This window comes from Panthera pardus, unplaced genomic scaffold, assembly GCF_024362965.1.
Source record: "Panthera pardus isolate Hobbes unplaced genomic scaffold, ASM2436296v1 HiC_scaffold_7, whole genome shotgun sequence".
NCBI lineage: Eukaryota > Metazoa > Chordata > Mammalia > Carnivora > Felidae > Panthera > Panthera pardus.
The window spans coordinates 42,565,785-42,584,943 of record NW_026527002.1 but is presented as its reverse complement, the minus strand read 5'-3'; positions in this window follow the sequence as shown (position 1 = coordinate 42,584,943).

Genomic DNA, 19,159 nt, shown 5'->3' with positions numbered 1-19,159 from the left:
TAAATATTTATGGAATAAATTTTGATCTAAAACCCAATCTATACTGCGTAAGAATTGTCAACTTTTAAGATACATAGATGTGGACACATAGATACGAGGCCATGGTAATTTTTGAATTTAGAATAAAATACAGTCATATTCTGAGAATTACAGTGTCTTAGTAACCTTTCACTGTAATAAATCTCAAAGAAAAAAACTTTAGAAAACTGGAGAGTTATAGCTCAAACTCAGAGGCATCCAGCCCTTTGCTGCTGAGTGCCATCCACGAAGCTCCCCATGGGCAAATCTAGGCACTGACAGTCCAAAAGGTAATGTAGAGAAATACAAGAGTGGACAAAGGAGGGGGAAAAAAAAAAAAGAAAAAAATCAGGAGACTGGAAGTTGTATCATCAGATGCTTCTGATTCCACAGAAACTGAGCTGGCAACTGTGGGGTCAATGTGGGTCCAGCTTGGTTTTTGGAAGAATGAGCTACAGCCATATTTTTAACATGGATTGTGGTTTGAAGAATTTCATGAAATGGGGGGAGAGAGACTGCTGAAAGGAGTTTCCAAAGGAAAATAAGCAGTGTGATGGAAATACAAAGAGCCACAAAATGTTACCTCTACCCCCAACAGAGATCTAGCCTGCTCTCCAGTCTCACACCTCCTTTCTCCCCACTAGTTACAAACATCAAATAAATTAGAACTCTAATGAAAGAGGAAAATGCACTCATTTACTGGCTCTCTGAGTTATTGCTGTTTATTGGGGCATCTACCTAACAAGAAACACAGTGGCTGCTCTCTGATTCAGCTTGGGCACACAGTGATAAAAATAAATAAGCACATGCATCTGTTCGAGGGACATATACACCTAAGCTCTTGGTGTTTATGGGAGTCTCAGTGATTTGTTTTTTATAAGTGATCCTGAAGCATTGAGAGCCTGTGTGGTAAGGGGAATGGTACACTTTTGAGAGTCACACAGTATCAGGTATTTGATAACAAATAAATATTCAAATCCTGTGTGCAAATGCATTAACAGGTCTGTCCAGAAGGATAATCTGGAGGCATAAAAGGCACTAATAGGAAAAGCACCTACCTAAGGGCTGAGTACAGAAAAGCTGCCTCATGCTGAGTGGGGAGTGATGGGAGGGGACAAGGGATGTCTGATGGTGTTAGGAACATGTCTAAACTTGGAAATGACGAATGTCCATGTCTTAGTCTGTTTGGGCTGCTATAAGGAAAATATCATTGACATAAACAACAAACATTTATTTCTCACAGTTCTGGAAGCTGAGGAGTCCAAGATCAAGGCACTGGAAAATTCAGTGTCTGGTGAGAGCAGGCTTCTTGGTTCACAGATGGCTCTCTTTGCTGTGTTCTCACATGGTGGAAGGGGTGAGGGAGTTCTCTGGAGCATCTTTGATAAGAGCATGAGAGCCATCCAGGAAGGTACACTCTAATGACCTAATCATTTCCCAAACTCCTATCACCAAATAACCATCACCTTGGAGATCAGGGGGTTGGGGGCTGGAGCCAGGACACAAACATTCAATCTATAGCAGCCTGTTTGTGTGTCTTGCTAACTGTAATTTTTTTTTAACTGAATAAAATTCAGTGGAATTTTGTGGCATATATCTAATACACTAAGCATAGCAAGTGGTTAAAGCCAAAGGCTTCTCCCCCGTGTATGTTTTCATGCCCTCCTTTCGAGGGCTGTGCTTTAAGGGGCACAGCAAATAAAATAGCAAAACCAATCACTTCCCAAATAGCTCACTGATTGCTGAAAGAATAAACAACCTCCCTCAAGAATCTCACAAGAAAATATAGAAGATGAATAGAATATAAACATAGAGATGCAGGGGTGCCTGAGTGGCTCAGCCAGTTAAGTGTCAGACTTCAGCTCCAGTCATGATCTCAAGGTTCGTTGAGTTCAAGTTCCAAATGGGGAGCTCTGCTGTCAAAGCAGAGCCTGCTTTGGATCCTCTGTCCCCCTTTCTCTCTCTGGCCCTCCCCTGATCAGGAGTGTGCTCTCTGTCTCTGTCTCTATCTCTAAAAGAAATAAACATTTAAAAAAAAATTTTTTTAAGACAGCGATGCAGACATGTAAATAATGGGGGGAAGGGCACTGTGAACTAAAAGGAACAGAACACATGAGATGATAGAAATGAAAGCTACTAGAGACATATTTTTAACCTAAGCTGACACACTGGACCTTTGTCATTATGGTACCTAATGACATCACATTATCGCCATGGACAGGCAGGTGCTGTGGCCCAAGGTGAGCTGTCAGAGTAGGACACTGCAAAGGGAGAAAGATGCCACTTTGTTGTCTTTGGTTGTTTTTCACTTGCCATTCCCTGGAATGTACCGGGGTCTAGGTGAGAAATCTATTCAGTAAGATCAGCCCTGGCTAAATTCACTTGAAAGATGACAGAACCTGAGAATAAGAGGAAATCCAGCCAGCCGTCTGTTAATTACTCAGGCTAATAATGGCAACTGAACTAAGGCCATGATGAAAATCTACAGGCAATCCAAAAAAATCTCTTCTTACCCTCAGCCTTTCCACTCTTCTCTCCATTCACTTGCATCATTCCTTTGCCAGGGACATTGGCTGACTTTTAACTTAAGAGTTGACCTCAAATTACAAGTCTGTGACTAAGGTATACGTCAAATTGCATCGTAAAATCCAGGATGGAAATTTTAAAGAAAGCCTCATTTATAGACTACATCATTTTGGGGCATCAGACATTTACCTAAGAGTCATACTTGGATATATGAATTCAGGAAAGTTCCACAAAGGTATCTTCAAGTTACTCGCATTGCATTTGCATATATCCAGTTGAACAGGAAAATATAATCCCAGCTGATTTTATGTAAAATGCTACTACTCTTGTTACTACTATCTGGAGGCTATGCTTTTGAGGGCAGCTAGCTCTAACCCTCCTCACTGTTCTTAGGGATCCACCCTCTCCAAGGCCCTGAAGGAGAGCCTTACACACTGTATACTAAACGGTCTCACACCTCCTTGATCACAGTTGTGTGGACCAGGGCCCTGTGTGGGGAGAGGCAACTTATTAGTGACCACTGACCAATCAGATCCACCCTTCAGATCCAGGGAGCCCGGAGTTGAACTCAACTGTACATTGACCTGGGAATCATCCAAAACTGTCAACGGCTCCTTGTGCCATGAAATAGAAAAGGCTGATTGATGTGCAGTGGAAAGAATAAAGTGGGTAAACAGAGAGAAGCAGAAATAGAAGATACATGGTTCCAGAAAAACGGAGGTCCCTGACTTTTGCTTTTTCTGTTCCTTTTCCAGCTCTTTTGAGACTCCAATTAAATTTGTTCTTTTAGGGCCTGTGAGATATCCTTTAAGGTAATTTTTTTTATTTTTCTTCAGCTAGTTTAAGAGGACTTCTGTTCCTGGTCAACAAATGATCCCAGACAAAGACAGAGATGAAAATGAATCAGAGTTTGGACACTCTTCACTCTGAGCAAAATGAATTCCTCATTATTTAGTGCTTTATAAAGCATATATATATATATATGTAAAGAGCAGTTTTTTTTCTTTTTTCTCTTTTTTTTAAAAACAGTCTTAATTAAGGCAAACTACTATAAAAATTATTTTTAAAAACTAGATTGGTAGGGAAAAACATTTTTAAAGAAAAGATGTTTTAATTATTGAATTTCCTTAGGGGAAATGCTTTCCATGTTCAGGAGAGCTAGGTATCTTAAAAACTCTAAAAGCAGCATAGAATACATTGATATTTCTCTCAATAAAATAGTATTCATACTGGGATCACCTACAGGTTAATTCAGGGAATTATTTCATTGAATATTTTTCTAAGATATCTAGAAGGCAAAGTGCACAAATTTCCAGGTATGCAAATGTTACTACATTCTTTCAGATAATGAAATGTGAAACAGGTCAGATGCTCAGGTGAGCTGTTAAGTAACCCCATACAGTAAGGAGACGTAAGGCATCCTCTTACACCTGCTGTTACTGGAGTCCATACACCACAATCCATAGTAGCTCAGGCTTTGTTGATAGCCTGGGGTTTGAATCCCAGTTCTACCTCTCACTGTGTTCTACGAGGCCTTGACACCTGAGCAAGCCTCAGTTTCCTCACCTATCGATTGGAGATGATAGGGTGAATGTATGGAGTGCGTGAACTAATTCATGTGAAGTATTTAGCCAGTTACATTAGTGAACTCACAATAAATGGTGGTTGTCTCAATAAATGCCAATTGTTATAAATGCCAGCTGTCATTAGTAGTATTTCCTCTGTCTGCAATGACCTGTAAGTTCTCCCAGTTCTCTGCCTGGCTAATTCCTACATATCCTTTCAGTGTCAATTTAGAAGTGTCCTCACTAGCAAGTAGCTGAGTGCCTCCTGTGTGTCACACACCTCCTCCAGGTAGCCTTCCCTGAGTCTCCTAGACTGAATAACAGATCTTGAGGATAATTAATGCTCACCTATGAATTATAATCTAGTATAGAATATTTGAGTATTGGTAAAACTTGCTTGTAGAAACATGTTATGTTGTGGGGCTAAAAAAATATGAACAAAACAGACCGAATAGCATTAAGAGGACATAGGAAACAAAAGTACCCATCATTCAGTCTTCAAAAAAAAAAAAAAAAAATCAAAAAAAGTGCACCTTCACAAGTTTAAACCCAAATAAAAACCTAGAGAAAGAGTATAAAATTCCAACATTGCAAATCCTCAAATAGAAGTGAAGAAAATTAAGTTGTGAAAACAAACAAAAAAATCATCCCTTTGAATTAAGATAGAAATAAGAAAAATGCTGGGGTGCCTGAGTGGCTCAGTCGGTTAAGCATCCATCTGATTGGCTCAGGTCATGATCTCACTGGTCGAGAGTTCAAGCCCTGCATCGGGCTCAGAACCCGGAGCCTGCTTCAGATTCTGTGTCTTCTTCTCTCTCTGCCCTCCCTGGTTCACGCTCAGTCTCTCTGTCTTTTTTCTCTCTCTCTCTCTCTCAAAAATAAGTAAACATTAAAAAAAAAGAAAAATGCTTTCTTCTTATAGCTATTAGTAATGCAAGGATAGAAGATGGCAGGTTCTCTGCAGAATTAATCCCAGTGCTGCACTGCAAAACCAGCTGGTCCTTCCCCCACCACCCCCCCCCCCACCCGTCCCGACCCCTATTCACCACAGGTACACCCAGCGTGACCTATGTGAATGAATCATCTCCTTTCTCTCCCCTCTCATGTAACCCAAATAGACATACACACACATCCATGACACAGGAGTTTTTTGTTTTGTTCTTATGTGTTTTACTATTAAACACCTTCTTCATCTTGTAGAAATTCCTCCAAGTCACCTGACAGAACATTTATTCATTTTTTTAATGGCTTCTTATTTCCCTTTGGTGTGGGTATTTCATACTTCATCCAGCCGTATCCCTGCAAAGGGCATTCTTTCTGTTTCCAGTCGTTTCCTACAAACAATCTTACAGGAAATACCTTTTATATATTTCCTCAATTAATGGTGATTTTCTTTCTGTGGGCTAGATTCCCAAGAGTAGGGTTGCTGAGTTGGAGAGTTATAAATGTGTTTAATTTTATGAGATGTTGTTTGACAGTTTTACAACAACAACAAAAAAAGTTCTCATATTCCTACTAGCGATGTTTGAGAGTATCCTTTTCTTTTTTCCACTCCTCGGCCAGCAATTGGTATTAATTTTCTTTTTGGCCAATTTGATAAGTATGAAGTGACAGCTGAAAGCTAGTGCTGTTTACATTTCCCTGCCTACTAGTGCTTTAGAGCATCTTTTCATGTGTTTATTATACTTGGAGTCGGTCTTCTGTAAACTGTCCTTATTTTCTTCTCATTTTTCTACATGATAATATGACTTCTTGTCAGAGCTCTTGTATGACTGCTATTAATATATCCATCGACAACTATGGTATTAATGCATCTTACATGTATTCTTACATATAGTGCAGTCTGCTTCCAATTCTCTATTCCACCCACAGATCTATGTGTCTATTCTCAGGTCATGCCATATTCATTTGATTACCTTGATGATATAGGACCCTGGGATATTTCCAGTCTCTGTATTCTTCCTCACCAGACACTATTTTCTTTTTTCTTTTCTTTTTTCATGTTTTTCTTGAATATTTTGGGGGTACCTTTTTATCCATATAAATTTTAGGATATTTTAGACACAATAAACCATTTTAGAATTCCATTTGAAATCCACCTAAGCTTTGCAACAATTCACATTTTTCATGATAGTATGGCCTCTCAAACCAGAAAATATTACATTCAACCTTGTTCAGATCTTTAACTATTATTTAATAAGGTTTTATCATTTCTTATAGATCCTGTTAACTTCTTTTTATATATATTTCCATTATTTATATATACTTTGTAACTATTACAAGGAGTAACAGGGAAACAGGATTTCCCCTGTTTTCATTTAGGAACTTTTTGCTACAGGAAAACTGTCTTATCTTTTAATATTTACTTTGTATGCTACCATCTTAAAAATTCTTTAATCTAGTACATTTTTTTTACTAGAGTTTCTTGGATTTCTAGGTGTACAGTTATATCATCAGCAAAGAGTGTGGTTTAATATCTCCTCTAATGCCTATCTATGCTAGCTATTTAACAACAGAAGTGTTATAAAGAAAAATGGTGATAACAAGTATCCCACTTTAGCTTCTGATTTTAATGAAAACAATTTAGTGTACTGTGTTTTATCATTTCAAATGACGGTTGTGGCTGGTTTGGGGTAGTCTTCAATAGACCACAATTTTTGTTACTTATAATGAGTTTCTATTAGAAATAGTTGTTGATTGGGGTGCCTGGGTGGCTTAGTTGGTTAAGTGTCCGACTTCAGCTCAGGTCATGATCTCACAGTTCTTGAGTTCTGAGCCCGGCTTAGGGCTCTGTGCTGACAGCTCAAAGCCTGGAACCTGCTTCAGATTCTGTATCTCCGTCTCTCTCTGCCCCTCCCCTGCTCTTACTCTGTCTCTCTTTCTCAAAAATAAATAAACATTAAAAAAAATTATTTAAAGAACTAGCTGCTGAATTTTATCAAAGCTTTCCCAAGATTTATTAATATGATTCTGTGGGCTTTATCCTTTAGTTGGTTGATGTACTAGACTGTGCTGATGTTCCCTGAGGGTGATTTCTAAGAGCAATCCACTTTCATGTTCCTTTAATAACACTTGCTTGATCTTACTGCATCTATTTTTGAGAACTTGCTAATATTTGCTAATATTTTGCTTAGATTTTTGTGCATCTTATTTGAAAGTGATAATAGCTCTATAACTTTTCCATCCCACTTTCTACTTGATCAGGCTATGGCATTAAAATTGGGCTGACTATATTTCCTCTCTGGCCTGGGATAATTTGAACAGCACTGAAAGAATCAGTTCTTTAGAGATTAGATAGCACCACTCCATCAACCCACTTAATCTTGGTACCTGTTTAGACGTTAGCTCTTTTACCACCATTTATTCTGCCATAATTAGTCTTTTTAAGATTACTATTTCTTCTTGGGTCAATTCTTCGTTCGTATTTCACCACAAAGTCATTATTATCCTCTAGGTTTTAAAATTTGTTGCCATATATGTGCTTCTAGAGAGATGAACATTCTCTTATGATTCTTAAAATTTCTCTTGCATTCTTTTTTCATTCCTTACCTTGTCTCTGACGATTCTCATCTGGCTCTGGAGATTTATCTTTTCTGTTACCTATCTTCTTTAGAGTAACTTTTACATTTACTTAGCCTTACTCTTTTTGTATTTATTTGCTTTCTCTTTTATGTTTATTCTCTCATTCCTTTCTTTTGTTTAAAAAATTGATCTCTTTAAATTTCTTAAATGGAATTCTAACTTATTTTTGTCTATTTTGTAATAATAAAAGCACTTGAGGCTATGCATTTTCCCTTTAGGTAAATTTGCTCTTTCAGTTTAAGAGCTTTTAAGATTTTCCAGTTATCTTGAGAATTGAGGAGTTTTACCAGGATATACCTACATCCTTGTGATTTCTCATCAATATACCTTTCAGTTTTCAGATTTGGGTCTTTCTGCTCAAGTAAAAGTTTCCTTGTTTGTTTGTTTAATTGTGAATTTTTTGTTTGGTTTTATTTTGTTAGTTTTATTATTAAAATTTCCTCACTTTCCATTTTTTTCTTTCCAGAACTCCTTTTTTTTTTTGTCTGTTATTCCTACTATTTGTTTGCTACATGTCCTAAATATATTCTCCAAGTCTCTTATCTTTTCTGACATGATTTCCATATTCCCATGTTTTTGCTTGCTCCTGTTCATGAATTTCCAGACTGCTATTCAGATCTTAACAGTGGTAAGCATTTCTCCTTTCACTTACCTTCTGAACTTTTTATTAGGAAATCTTATGTTTTATTACTAATTAATATTATTTATTTGCAGATGCAATTGTGTTCTTAAAGTACATTTTAAAAAAACTAATGTTTTCATCTGTTTATTCTAGGAGTTTTATTTCCTTAGGTATATGATCTGGTAGGTTTTCCTCTCTCAGGCTGCTGGATACCTACTGCTTCGACAGGGTATATTTCTTTGTTGGCTAGTTTGGTCTCAGATGTAGCTGATCAGAGAATATCCTTATGATGGAAATCACAGGTGGAGGAAGGCAAAGGGGTTCTGCTCATGTGTCCCTGCACTGACTGGCAGGCATGCCATCAGTTCTCTTGCCTTCCTGCCAGGCCACCTGAAGGAAGCTTCTCTCTTCCCTGGTCCTCAGCCTCAAGATCAGGAAAGATTTACCCCTCCTTGGCCTCTGCAGAAGGGATCAGAAAGACCTAGCATGCCAACACGGAGCAGAAAGTGTCTTCTGCCCTATAGACACTCACTCTATGGCCCATCTTCTGGATTCTCCTTGGGGGAATCAAGGGTATAAATGGGTGTGTGTGTTAAGGACTGGCACTTTGGTGGCCTCTTCTAAGCTATCTGTTATATTTTCTAAAAGGAAATAAATCACTGAAATTATAACAGAGTGGCTGGTCTGGGCTGTGGCATCAGACCAACAGATCCAGGTTTTGTTGCCCATTTAAGTGAGAACAGAAAAGGTTTAAGGAGCAAGAGTTATTTGCAAGGTGAACATTTCAGGGAAAATATCATGCAAACCAAGGAATGCCTGTGTATAACAGACTAGAAACCGTGGCTCTAGGAGTACCATCATTTGCCCAAATTGATCCAACTCGTGAGTTTGAGAGCCAGGATTCCCAGCCCAGTGTGTCTGGAAGTTTTAAGTCTTCTGAAATTTCTTCCATAGTTGAGTTCTTCCATTAGTTACCTGTTAGCTTTTTTTTAAGGATTAAGCAAAATTTATAAATATTTCACTGAGGGAGTTTCCAGTTTTATTTTTAATGTGTTTTTTCAGTTTCCATATTTGTAGTTTTTTTTAATCTTTTTTTTTATAATCAAGTGCCAAATGACTAGTATTGTCATCAGAGAACATAATTGGGATATTTTTTATCTGTCATTGCTATGTGTCTCAAGCCAAAGAGGACCTCAAGGTAAGCTCAGAACCTCCTTGCTGGGTGATGTTTATTTTCTTCTTGTACATATCCATGGTGGATGCTTGCCTAGAGTATCAGATGCAGCTAGGGTTACTATGCTTCTGAAAGAGGCATAAAGAACATCTGAAGGTTCTATAGAAAAACAACAAAATGACCACAGATGTAAGAGCTATCAAATGAGGAGAAACTAAAGGAAATAGTAGAGCTCATATAAGATAAAAAATGGTGGGGGGAGCACCTGGGTGGCTCAGCTGGTTGAGTATCCAACTTGATTTGGGCTCAGGTCGTGATCTCACAGTTCGTGAGTTTGAGCCCCACATCAGCTCTGAACTGACAGTGACGAACTTGCTTGAGATTCTCTTTCTTTCTCTTTCTGCCCCTTCCCTGCTTACATGCTCTCTCTCTCTCTCTCAAAAATAAATAAACATTTTTTTTAAAAAGATAAAGGACAGTAGGAAAGTGACTTACGTTTATACAGTAATGAAAGTAATCTTGGAGAGAGGTCACACTTGTTCGTCAAATTCTGGATTTGGAACCAAAGGGCATTATTTAGTTCTTGGAGGATAGTTTTATGACCCTGAGAGAACAAATTAATGAGAGAGAATTGTGAACTTTTAGAAATTTATTTATTTTTGCTATATTTTGTTATAAAAAAATTCTAAATATACACAAAAATATAAGAATTGCATACTGGAGATCTTTTCTCTAAATAGGGCTTAGAATGAAAATATGAACAGATTCAAGAAGCATTTTCATAATGCACAAATGGTGACTGGACCCTGGACTTTTAATTTTTTTCTAAACGCTTACTTATTTTTGAGAGAGAGAGAGACAAAGCACGAGTGGGAGAGGGGCAGAGAGAGAGGGAGACACGGAATCAGAAACAGGCTCCAGGCTCTGAGCTATCACAGCACAGAGCCCGACACAAGGTTCAAACTCATGAGCTGTGAGGTCATGACCTGAGCCAAAGTTGGAGCTTAACCAACTGAGCCACCCAGGCGCCCCAGGACCCTGGACTTTTAAAAGCTCTTAAGGATTTGGGGTATTCAAGTTTTGAGATGAATATTTCAGAAGATGTGGATGGTAAGACATGTGGGGTAGGGTCCCTAAAGTGGCATGAGAAGGGGAGCACTGCGAGTGGGGGTGGAGGAAGGTACAAAAGTCCCAGAGAAATATTCTCACATATGAAAGGGAAAAAACTTACAGCAGTTGGAGATGTGACAGCTTTGCAAAAACATGAGAAATTAGATCTCTGAACTGTGAATGTTAGTCATAATTCAATTTGCTTTGCAACACCATAAAAATTCGAAATTTTTATTAAAACAAAATGAAAGCTTATAAAAATCAAGTAATGTCACTTCTTCTTCTGTCCAGAATGGAGTAATTGCTACTGAATTTGCCCACCTATCATGAGCAACTATAAAATTGAACAAAATATATGAGGTAACTAGCTGTTTTAAAGTATTGCATAACAGGCAGTGCAGGATTGTGAATCTTGGGAGAAATGAAGCAGACAAAGGGACGCTCATGGCTACCCTGGCTTTCTGTGTAGGAGAAATTTCTGGATCACGACTTAGGGAGGGAAAGCCCAAAGAGAGTCTTGTTTTTTTGTGGAGATGAGATGAGAGATGGGGCTCCAAAAGGCTGAGATATGTGAGCAGGGTACTGGACAGGATACAGCTACACAGAGGATGACACCAGAAGTCTGTGTGGAGATTCATCATGGATCCTTGGAGAGTACTAGTAGCCTAGTAGAAGACAGCTAGTGTGAAGCTAAAGGCAGAATAAAGATGCTAGACATCCTACAGTGATGGAAAATGTTGGAGTCCTGGCCCAGCCAGAGTAGGGATGTCATTACAATCAGTTAAAACCAGAGAAATACCACATCTTCAGAGTAAACTCTAGCCATTCCCTAGGACTAAGGATAAAATCAAAATAGAATCACTCTAACAGAGCATAAAATCAAGCCTGACAGGAGAATGAAGATCTAATAATATTGTAAATGCCTGCCAGAACAAAATTCAGCGCTCTTTGAAGGAAGGCAAAATAATCCCTACAACATATCACCCATAATATTCAGAATACTATTGATAATGACTAGACATGCAAAGAAATAGAAAAAAATGTGATTCAATGATTAAGAAATATATATAGTTAATAAAAAATAGACTCTGAGGTGACCAAGATGTTAGATTTACCCAATACAGGCTTGAAAATAGCTATTATACATATTTCAAGGACTTGAAGGAAAAGATGGACATAATGAATAAATAAGTAAGGAATATTAGCACGTAAATGGAAATCATAAGAAACAGTGTGATGAAAATCCTAGAACTGAAAAGTAAAATATCAGAAAAATAAAAATCAAGTAAAAGTGAACAGAGCCTCAGTAACTTGTGGGACAGTATCAAGTGATCTAAAATATACATATTGTGAGCGCCTGGGTGGCTCAGTAGGTTAAGAGCCCAACTCTTGATTTTGGTTCAAGTCATGATCTCATGGTTCATAGGATCGAGCCCCAGGTCAATACTGACAGCTTGGAGTCTGCTTGGGATTCTCTCTCTCCTTTCTCTCTGCCCCTCCCCCTGCTTGCACACACTCTGTCTCTCAAAATAAATAAATAAAAATTTTTTAAAAATAAAATAAATAATAAAATACATGTATTAGTGCCCCAAAAGAGAAGAAAAGGAGAAAAGAGACTAGAGGGGAGGGGAGAGGATGTAATGGGGATGGAGGGAAAGAGAGAGTAGGAGGGAAAAAAAGAGATTGAGAGAAACAAGCAAGGGGTATAGAAAAAATATTTGAAGAAACTGTGGCTGAAATTTTTCCAAAATTGGATACAAGAGGCTCAACAAATAGCGTGTGGGATGAATACAAACAAAACCACACTTAGACACATTATGGTCAAATTGATGAAAACAAAGATAAAGAGAAAAACTTTAAAAAGTAAAAAATAAGGGGCATCTGGATGGCTCAGTCAGTTAAGTGCCCAACTTTGGCACAGGTCATGATCTCACGGTTTGTGAGACCGAGCCCCATGTCGGGCTCCATGCTGACAGTATGGAGCCTGCTTGGGATTCTCTCTCTCTGTCTCTCTGTCTCTCTGCCCCTTCCCCACTTGTGCATGTGTTCTCTCTCTCTCTCTCTCTCTCTCTCTCAAAATAAGGAAATAAACTTTTTAAAAAAGTCAAAAATAAAAGACCCATTAGGCACAGAGGAGTAACAATAAGAATGTAGGATGACGTCTTTTCTGCAACTTTGGTGACCAGAAGACAGTGGGAGATTATCTTTAATGTGCTAGAGGGGTGAAAGACAACTGTCAACCCAGAATTCTATAGTTAGTAAAACTGCCTTTGAGAAATGAGAATGAGATAGATATTTTCAGACAAGCAAAGGCTGAGAGAATTCATTGCCAGCAGACTGGCACTGTAAGAAGTATTAAAGGACATTTTGCACGTTGAAGGGAAATGATACCAAATGGAAACTAAGTCTACAGGTGAGAATGAAGAACACCAGGAGCGGTAAATAAATGTACCATATTGAAAAAAGAACTTTTTTTCTCCTCTTGATTTCTTTAAAATACACTGATTGTTTAAAGCAAAAGTAAGTATATATTTAGTTTGGAGTGTATAATGTATATGTAAGTAAAATCCGTGAGAGCAATAGCAGAAAGAAGGGAGGAGAGGTAGTAAATGGAATTATAATAAGGTTCTTACATTTTATATGAAGAGGTACAATAGTAATTTGAATTAGAAATTGATAAGGTAAGGATGCATCTTGTGATCTGAGGGTGACCAACTCTTACGGTATGCCTAGGGTTGATGTGTTTCCTCGGATGGTCGTCCTATCTCACATGTGTGACAGATAAAATAAAATTGCAAGATGGTAATCTTAAGCCCAACTCTAGCAACACTTATATTAAATTCAAATGGACAACACACACCCATTAAAAGCAGAAATCAGTCTGGATTTTAAAAAGTAAGGCTGGGGCCACCTGGGTGGCTCAGTCGGTTGAGCATCCGATTTCAGCTCAGGTCATGATCTCATGGTTTGTGAGTTCGAGCCCGGTGTCAGGCTCTGTGCTGACAGTTCAGAGTCTGAATCCTGCTTTGGATTCTGTGCCTCCCTCTCTCTCTGCCCCTCCCCTGCTCGTGCTCTGTCTCTCTCTCTCTCTCTCACGAACAAATAAACATAAAAAATTTTAAAAAGTAAGGCTGAACTATAGGCACATTATAAGAAATGCACTTTTATATATGAAAACTCAAATAGGTTATAAATAACAGTATAGAATAAATATACTTGGTAAACAGTAAACCTAAGAAACTTGACTTGGGATAGCTATATTAATATCAGACAAAGTGGGCTTCCGACAATGTTACAAAAGACTGAAAAACATTAAAGTGTCAATTCATCAGGAATACATAAATATATATGAATTAATAACAGGGCTTCAAGACACAAAGCAAAAACTGACAGAACTTAAGGAAGACGATCATAGTTGGATATTTTACCACTCTCTTCTCAGTAATTGATATAATAAATCGATTTAAAAATCAGTAAGGATATAGAGGTTATAAACAAAAGTACCAACCAGCTTAGCCTTTTTGGCATTTGTAGAACACTGTACCTACCAACTGTAGAATATATATTCTTTTCAAGTGCACATAAGACATTCACCAAGGTACACCATAAACCGAGTCATAAAATAAGTTTCTGTAAATTTCAGATTTAAATCTTACAGAATATCTTTTCTGTCTACAGTAGAAATGAGTTTAAAACTAATAACAAGTTAGAAAGTAATAATAATAAGATACTTAGAAAAGGCCTAGACATTTGGAAATTAAATAACATACTTCTAAATAACCAGTGGACCAAAGAAGAAATCACAAGCTATTTTACAGAGATTTTTAACTGAAATTAAAATGAAAATAATGTATGAAGTTTGTGAAATATAACTAAAGCAGTACTGGGAGAGAAATGTCTAGCTTTAAATGATTATATTAGAAACAAAGAAAGGCTTAAAACCAACTCCCTAAATTTCCAATCTTAAAAAGGTATAAAAGTGGGTGCCTGAGTGGCTCAGTCCTTAAGCATCAGACTTCAGCTCAGGTCATGACCTCAGGGTTCATGAATTAGAGCCCCACCTTGGGTGAGCCCCTCCTCTCTCTCTCTCTCTCTCTCCCTCTCTCTCCCTCTCTCCCTCTCTCTCCCTCTCTCTCACTCTCTCTCTCTCTGCCCCTCCTGGGATTCTCTCTCTCTCTGCCCCTCACTCACTTGCGCCCTCTCTCAAAAAAAAAAAAAAAAAAAAGGTATAAAAGATAAGCAAAGTAAACTCAAATAGGTAGAAAGAAGAAAATAGTAAAGTCAAGATTAATAATATAGAAAATAGACAACCAAATAGAGAAAACAAGCAAAGCAAAAAGTCAGTTCTTTGAAAAGATTAATGGAGGTATTAACCCCCTAGAAAAATTGATTAAGAAAAAAAGTAGCCCCATAGGCAAAAATGAAAAAGTCAAAAGAACTATGCATGTAATTGCTGCTAATTAGGGTGAAGTGTGCACCGGTGTTTTGTTGGATATAGAGATAAAATCTAGGAAGTCATTTATCTGATTTTCGAGAAAAACATTTAAGTATTTTCTCTTCTGCCCATTTCTCCAACTGTAAGTTAAAAATGAAACACTAAGAAGAGACAAAGTCAGAGGAGGTGGGTAAAAATACTGTTATGTAATTGTAGCATCTACGGATTGAAACTTGTAGTAATCGTTGAAAGATTGTAAATGCACAAATAAGACCAATTATGAAATCACTATTTTTATTTTTATTTATTCTCTTTTGGGGGTTTAGGGAGACCTCATATATATAAAATCTGGTTAATCATAATCCTTGGTGAATGAACACTTTCATCTTTGGTCTGGGGTTAGCTATCTTTTCTTTTCATTCGTTTATTTTTTTATTTGCTTTTGTTTAGTTATTTAATGAAAACCTATGAATCTGCCATCCAATCTAAGAACACCTATCCTCAAAATTAAACTTACCAATGTGTTATCAACCTCAACTCCAGAAACATCCATTATCCTGCACTTTGTCTTTATTATTTTTATATGTGCATGAACAATATGCTGCTTAGTTTGCTTCATTTTATATCTTGGACGTGCTTTTCTCACTCAACAACATGTTACTAAAATTCATCCATATTGTGGGTAGTTATAGTTTACTCATTCTATTGGGTGAATATGCCACAGAATGATTTCTGCTATATCATATCATATATCATGTATACATATATAAATCATATCTATTCTGCTAGTGTGAACATATTTTTGGGGGTATTCTTAAAAATAAGAATGTTTGGGTGGTACACAAGTGTGTGCCTAGGAATAGAATTACCAGGTCATGAGATATGACTTTACAAGATAATGCCAAATTATCTTCCCAAATGCATGTAGCAATTTATACTCCTACCTGAAATGTATAAGTATGTTCTGTTGACTCATATCTTTTCCAACACTTCGTACTGCCATATTTCCTCATTTTTGTCAATTAAATGGGTATAAAATGGTTACTTCCTAGTCTGGATTCGCATTTCTCTTCTTACTAATAAGCTTGAGTATCTATCTCTTCAAATGTGTTTTGGTTATTTACCTCTTCCATGAAATGCCTCTTCATTTCTTTTGCCTATTATTTTATTGGATTTTTTTTTTTGTCTTTTTCTTATTAACTTGAAGGAGTTCTTTATATGCTCTAATAATAACATTGTCTGTTATGTGTGTTACAAATACCTTCTCTCGGTCCGTGGCTTATCTTTTCAATTTTGAAAGGTTTCTTTTGATGAGCAGAAGTTCTTTGTTTTAACATAGTTGAATTTCTCAAGCTTTTATTTTATTTTATGGCCAGTACAATCTGATGGATTGTTTAAAAGATCCATAGTCCAAAAACATATTCACCTACAGAACTCTAAAAGTTTTAAAGTTTTACATCTGACATATAAATCTTTCATCCACATAGAATTAATTTTTGTGTTGGTATGAGGTAGGGATCCAATTTCATTTTTTTCCCCCCTTCATAGGTAATTATATCTGTCTTCATTGTCTTCAGGCAGGAAGAGTGACAGAGAAGCCTAAGAAGACAATCTCTGAACATACATTTTTTTCCACTGGAGTCAAAGGGGAGAAGTCCATATCCCCCATTTGTGAGAACACAAATCTAACATACTGCTCTGAGATTTATCATCAGATTGCAGAAACGGGAAGAGCCTTCAGAGTTATATAATCTGTCAGCGTCCAGAGATGTTTCAACTAAACCACTCAGGACAAATAAATATCTGACTCATTTTAAGATATCTCTGGGAAAACATTTCTCATTCCAACCCTTGACTATCTTTGCTAGACTTTCCCTCTGCCTAGTCATAGAATCATGCTCATTTCCTTATATCAACCCCTACTGGGGACTAATTTATTGTAATAACGGTTTGCACGTGGATCACAAATCTCCCCAAAGATCATAAACTCAAAGTAGTTTAAATTAGTGTTGCAGATCAAGGTTTTGCACCTGATTCCATAAAAAGTTTTACCAGCCTAGAAAACATTTGCCTATCTTTTGGACCATGTCATAGCCCTGATGTGGTAATGCCAGGGGTCATTAAGAGGATAGAGAATATTGATGATTCTTTTTCTCAGTTGAAAAATTATTGCATTAATTTAATTTAAATCTAACCCAATCTATTTTTAGCCCTAATGAACCCAGAGGAGGGAATAAATATATGGATGGTGTCAGGAATTGTGGTTGTTTTAAATAATAACAACAGCAGTAACAATCAGAGAATAAATTGGACATAATGAATTTAAGTCTAACTCCTAGGTTTTTTTTAATTTCTTTAAGATAACAGGGAAACGGAAAGCAAAAATAATTAAATAGGCTGTAGTTCTAGTTTAGCTAATTACAAGATGAAAATAGAACACCAATAAAGCCCTTCCTGTAATTCAAATACAAGATCACCCTCTTGGGTAGATATTCTATCTAGTAATAAAAGTGGTAATTGTCTTCATATTTGTAAAGTATTAGAATAAAAATAAGCCAGAAAACCTACCCAAACCTGAAAATTAGGCAGAATGACCATAAATTATTTCATCTCTTTCTACTATATTCTGATGCTCTTTTTCTCTGGTGAAATTTTCTTCTTGATACCTCTTAATTTGCTTGCCTTTAACATTCCCACTGTAGATCCTTTGTCACAGGCTAAAGGACACTTGTTTTTTTAAGGACAGGGTTTGAGTTATGGTTCTCCTGTACAGCTTTAGTGCTCCGGAGGTAAGTATCGAAGAAGTGAGTCATAAAGGCTCACATCAGTGTTAGATGGAAGTTGTTCATGATGTTTTTATTGCCTTTATAGACAGTAGGAAATAGCAATGTGCATTTAGGGATGGGGACAGGGAAAAGATATATAAGCATTTAATTTCCTTTTAGTTAAAACAATCTCTTGTATAGGAATGTTGCTAATAACAATCTAAATGAAGGCCTACTTAAGGCTGGTGCTAAAACCATTCAAATGTTGGAATAGACTTTAAAACTCTAAAACTGGAGGCTGTATTCTCTGAGAATTAGTACATGCACTAGAAGTTATATTTGTTTTCATTTTATGTTCAAAGATGAGTACTCAACTTTTCCCCCCATTAAATTGGAAGCTATATATGCTCTCTGGGTTCAGATCAAAGAGTTATTGCTTCCTTGCTTTGCCTCTGCCATGAATGTGATGAGTTTTTAACAAATCACTCCATTTTTCATCTGTTTTCGTTGCTATATTAAATGGAGATGACCAGCACATTTTACAAGGCTTTTGTTGGAAATAAAAATAGTTCAGTATGATTAACTACTACATGCTATATTTACTAGCACAATTCCTCATTTCCCCTTGAAGTAATTTGTAAGGCATCTGGATTCTGGTCTATCTCCATTCTTGGTTTAGAAGTAAAAAGGGTAAAGCAGAAACTTATAGAAAAGACCATACAAAAGTCCCAAAGCACATATTACTGTATATTTTTAAGAGAGAAATGAGAGGAAGGAGTAAAGTATCTTCTCTGTCCTTTCAAGTTTCAACTTAAACCCTAAAACAGCAAAAAGCAAAGAATTACATTGGCGATTCTCAATCTGAAAGTGTCAAAACATGTGTATGCCAGTGTGTTTCTAAACGAGAAGTAGACAGAGAGGGGCAAGTGAGGGCAACCTTCTCTTTAGCCCTCCCCAGACCCCCTTCTCGTGTGTAAGCACCTCTGGTCCTGGGGGAGGATGTGCACCCTTTCAGGGACTGTGGGGGGACCAACCTCTATAGGCCAGTCACCTGGCAGGACTGGAGGGGGTTTGTTCCCTCACCAAGAAAGTTTGAAGGTAGTTCCCACACTTCAGTTTGGTTCATTTGGTTTCTGGCAACTGTCCAGAAAAGTTAAGAAGGCAGTGGATAAGAATGAATGAAATGCTTGGGAATGCAAGCTGGTGCAGCCACTCTGGAAAACAGTATGGAGTTTCCTCAAAAAAACAAAAAATAGAACTACCCTATGACCCAGCAATTGCACTACTAGGCATTTATCCACGGGATACAGGTGTGCTGTTTCGAAGGGACACATACACCCCCATGTTTATAGCAGCACTATC